Source organism: Triticum dicoccoides, chromosome 6A (genome assembly GCF_002162155.2).
Source record: "Triticum dicoccoides isolate Atlit2015 ecotype Zavitan chromosome 6A, WEW_v2.0, whole genome shotgun sequence".
NCBI lineage: Eukaryota > Viridiplantae > Streptophyta > Magnoliopsida > Poales > Poaceae > Triticum > Triticum dicoccoides.
The window spans coordinates 239,488,405-239,493,795 of NC_041390.1; positions in this window are offsets into that span (position 1 = coordinate 239,488,405).

A 5,391-nucleotide genomic window follows, 5' to 3' on the forward strand; every position below is an offset into this window, starting at 1 on the left:
GGCGTTGGCGGTCTCCTGGATCGGGAGGGGAGGGGAGCGCCCCCGATCCAGATCGGGTCGTGGGATGGGGAGAGGAGCGAGCAGGGGGGGGAGTGGGGTGCGTGGGGGCTAGGGTTCGGGGGTTAAGGGGAGGGAGTGGGCCGGCCGGCTGGGCCGGTGGAGGCCAGCTGGGCCACTTGGCCCAGCAGGGGGGGGGGTCTTTCTTCCTTTTTTTTTGTTAGTTTTCTTTTCTGGTTTTGTGTTTTCTTTTCTTTCTATTTATTTTCTTTTTGTTTTTATTTTACTTTCTTTTAAGTTTACTTTTTACTTAATATTAAAATGATCCCTAAATTAGTAATACCATGAAACCACTGCCACAAAAGGTTTTATCCCAAAACAATTTAGTTTAGTATTTTATTTATTTATAAAAGCATTTAAATATCGGTTTTGCTATTGTTTTATTCATTTTAGAATAATTACACATTTTATAAGAGTGTGGTTCCTCCACCATAATTACCTATGTATTATTTGGTTCACTCCGAACATTTAAATTTTAATATTTGAAAACTTTTATTGTTTGCCTATATTTTAAATTTTAATTTGAATCGTTTTTGAACTAACTCGAGTTTATCAACAGTAACCGAGGTGACGTGGCATCGTTAACGCGGGATTATTGTAGCCTAATTATCCGGGCGTCACAATTCTCCTCCACTACAAGAAATCTCGTCCCGAGATTTAAGAGGGGTGTAAGGGGGAAAATTTTGATTACGAAACTAGCGGGTCTTCTCATCCTGGCTTGCTCTTCTCAAAGAGGCCGGTCTAATACATGGATGTCTTCATTTCTCTGCTTTAAGTCATCATGATGAAGTCGACGTCCTTCCTTCAGGAACTCCATCGTACTTACGAAAGAATAAAGGGTGGGCACTCCGGGAGAACAGACCTCTTCAAGGTCGACTATCTGGTCGGTAATATCGAGGAAGGTGGCGGAATTAACTCTCGAATTGAAACTTACAAAATAACGAGAGCAAAGTAAGGTGGTATCATGGGAAGTTTCGAGCAGGCAGGCGATCGTTCGATGCCTGGAACAGGGCGTGAAAAGGGGTTCAAAGCAATGGGAATAAGTATTGTGTCTGATACCAGAATAGAGCATTAGGAAGGTGACCCGTGAATTACATTCGAAGTCAAGCGTGGGGAATAACTTTGGAAACCGGGGGTGTACAGGAGAGTCAGGTTTTGATCCTGTGGAACTATGGGTTATGGGCCCACCATGTGGTTTAAAAGTAGGAAGGCGGTGATGTCTTGCACGATCATGCAAGTAAGGCATGTCAGAGGTTATCCTGTCAGTTATATGTCAGCAACTACATCGGTACCAAGGGCGAGGGACGAAGAGAACCATTCTCCTACTCGTTGAACGAGGCGGACCAATAGGCAAAGTTCTCATCCATCGGTGGTTACCGGAATGTCATCAACAATAGAAACAAGGTCTTACTGACAGAATTGTACACCGAGGTGTTTGCACAAGCAGTGGATTATTACTGCTTATATCATATAGATCATAGAAAAGGTTCAAACAAACCAATGGAAGGAAAATATGATTATCAGATTAAACAGAACAATGGAAAGGAAAATGTGTTAAAACACATAATTCAGGGGTATATCCTTTCCAAGGACAAGCAGAGCAAGATATCCATGACAGGATATAAAGTAGACAACCATTTAGGTAGGGGGGGGGGATCTCATGATATTACCCATACAACGGTGTTAGGATAAATGATAAACAAAATTTAGCATCGTGCTTCAAACGTGCCTGTTGAAAATTGGAGTACCATTGACATGCTTCGAGATAGCAGTGACATGGTCTTCAGGTGAAGATCAGACTTTGGAAACACGAAGGATCCATCAAGAATAACTTGTAGAATAAGTCTTACAATTTCCTCATGGATGAATGGATAACCTTGCTGAAAAGGAATCTATAATGATAGGTCCTCCAGCCGGGGGGGTGCTAGGCATGACATCATGTTACCGGGTCATCAAAGGATCAACGTCATAACTCTTGGAAAGTTGTCCCAACCATCATATCTGACCGAGATTCAGATTCGATTGGTGTCAGGATACCTGAGACTCAGGATGTCCGAGAAGAAAAGGCGCAACACAAATCGTTGAAATGGCATTGCAAGCTTCTCAGGAAATGAACTATGGGAGCGGGTTTCTGAAGCAATAGTTCACCATTAAACCAAGGAGAGGACAAGGAGGTGTCTGGTGAACTCAACGGCAATTCACCGAGATTCCCAAAAGATGGATTTCCACCATTAAGTGAACAAGGAGATAACATTTGTCAGATCAAATGATATAAGGAAGTATGCTCGAGGAGAACATACACAATTAAACATTGGTTGAAGGGCGCGCCCGAAGTACAGGTTGGGTTGCACGACCAATGTTAGAATGGTGATTCAATTAGCGAAGGACTTAGAATGAACTATCGCCCATTCACTTCAAAGCAATAGGGTTGCTAGAAGTTTTGAATTCACACCTCATAGCTCCATTGTCGGTATTCCGGTTGAAGACAATACGGGGACCAAGGAATGAACGGAGATGGCAAGAAGTATTAAGATATCAAGAATTATTAAGAGGTGGTGAAATTCCCACGACATCCTTGACATAAAGGATGGTAATACTCCAAGGTAAAGAAGAACAATTGCTGGATAGCAAGGAACTCAAGGTATACACAAAACACGAACAAGTTGTGTTGAACGAAAGGCAATAAAGTGGTCGATGAGAACAGGAATCATCGAGGGGCAAGGATGGTATTACCCATCATGAATTCAATTGAATTCCTGGAAGAGCTCATAAGGTTGATGATGATCACGACACATTTGTCGAGAGATTTCATGCAGATGTAGTCAATCAGCGACGACATCAAGTCAAAGGAATGATGAGCAAGAGGTTATTGGAACCACAGTTACGACACAAACTCGAAACCAAGCTTGTTGTTCAAGGCGAATTGATATGACGATTAGGATCGATGTAAGGTTAGTTCATCGTCGAAAATTGGTGCTCCGAGAATAAGGACTAGGTAGCACAGTTAGAATCGTCACGACAATGATATAGCCAAACAGGCTAGGAATGGCGCGATCGGGTACAAACTCGTACTTATAGAAGCTTACTGAAGAGTTGTTGAACCGTAGAGCGGACTCGGTTCAGTTATCGGTGTCTTGAGTGTTCAATAACTCAGAGCCCGCGAAAAATTGGAATCAGTGGGCAGGTAGCACTTGATGAAGAACTCATAAGGAGTTATGCAGTTCCATGATAGTCTCGAGATACCAGGGGGGTAATACTCGACACAAGATCAAAGTAAAGGTGGGACTGGTGTATTGATCCATAGAAGACAATTTCTTTAACTTGTTCGAGAAATGAGATCAAAGAAGAACAATCATGGTCGGAACCACGGTTGCAAAAGGCCAGATCCTAGATATAAGATGAACTTATACCAAGGGAATAATTGATTTTAAAAGAAGCTTCGATGAGAAGATGTACATCGGGTCCATGGGCATGAACACAAAGTTCAAGGTCGACTCCCACTTCTCCAATGCACAACCTTTCATTCACTTCTCTCGTTCGATGAAGTTGCAGTACTGAAATTTTATCTGGTGAAGCACCAGAAGAGTATGACTCGTGAAAACCTTCGGGTTCACACGGTTTAGAGAAGGCATATGTTCAACCCTTCAGGGCATCTTAGGAACATATACCACACACTTCAATAGTAAATACCACCAGCTCGAAAGCAGAGCATGGTTGGCCAAGCAGATGATACAATTTACCAAAGGCACTATGTATCAGGGGAAGAACTCACAAGGTGATTGAATATGAAGGACACTGTCGGATAGCAATCCAACAATGGATCGGGCAATCCACAACGGAGTTGAGGTGAGTATCGGTATTCCAGAAAGAATGCACGGGCATCATATTATAGAACATCGGAATAATCCGATGCTTAGATAACAAAGGAATTATGATTTCCAAAACAAAATTTCAGAAGCAGTCGCTCTGACCAAGGATGGATAAGTTGGATAAACCAGAGGCACAATTGGCGACAAATAGTTTGGTCGAGAACCAGCTCATGTTCAAAAACGATGTCTCATTCGGAAAGATAAGTTAGAAGGGCTGATAGATGATTGTGTGCATTCGCACACATGTCGAATCAATAGGATCAAAATGACGGTGTCAAAAGATACTAGTGAATATTGCCAGATATATGGGAAGCATCCATAATGCTAGTAGACAAGTATTTGCAGAGCAATAAAGCTGCTAAAGATTTTCGGAGGATTGAATAGTATTTCAAAGTCTTTTGTGAAACACATGAACAACTGGGGATGAGCGGATACTCGGCAAGCGCGAGTAATTATCCGTAGGGGTATTCATGCAGCAAGGAACTGCAGGGCAGTAAGCGTAAAGAATTCTCGGAATAACGAAGAGTATTTCAGGACATCTTGTAATAACAAGAGCAACTGGGGATGAGGGTAAGAATAACAATTGCAAGTAGTTGTCCATAAGGGTTTACGGTGGAAGGGGAATTGCAAACGCGATGAACACAAGTTCTCGAGTTAACAGCGGAGAGTATCTTCAGGGTCTTCTGGTGTAGCAGACGATCATTAGTAATAAGGGGCTCTCCGGGTGAAAGTGATAACGAGATCCTAATGTTAGATTTAGTAAATTTTGTTTAACCCGAATAGAAGAGAGATCAGAGTCCCAGAGTAAAGGTCGAGGAGTAAAAGATCCTAGTACCACCCGATGGCGACGTGGGCCCGTAAGGCACACAGCCAAGTTAGTAAAAGTTTTGCAATGTCTAGACTCGACTTCGGTCAAGGAGTTGGAAAGGGGGATTCCTACAGGCAGTCGGCTCTGATACCAACTTGTGACGCCCCCGATTCAATCGTACACTAATCATGCACGCAAATGTGTACGATCAAGATCAGGGACTCACGGGAAGATATCACAACACAACTCTACAAATAAAATAAGTCATACAAGCATCATAATACAAGCCAGGGGCCTCGAGGGCTCGAATACAAGTGCTCGATCATAGACGAGTCAGCGGAAGCAACAATATCTGAGTACAGACATAAGTTAAACAAGTTGCCATAAGATGGCTAGCACAAACTGGGATACAGATCGAAAGAGGCGCAGGCCTCCTGCCTGGGATCCTCCTAACTACTCCAGGTCGTCATCAGCGGGCAGCACGTAGTAGTAGGCACCTCCGGTGTAGTAGGGGTCATCGTCGACGGTGGCGTCTGGCTCCTGAACTCCAACATCTGGTTGCGACAACCAGAAAGAAAGGAAAAGGGGAAAAAAGGGGGGAGAAAGCAACCGTGAGTACTCATCCACAGTACTCGCAAGCAAGGAACTACACTACAT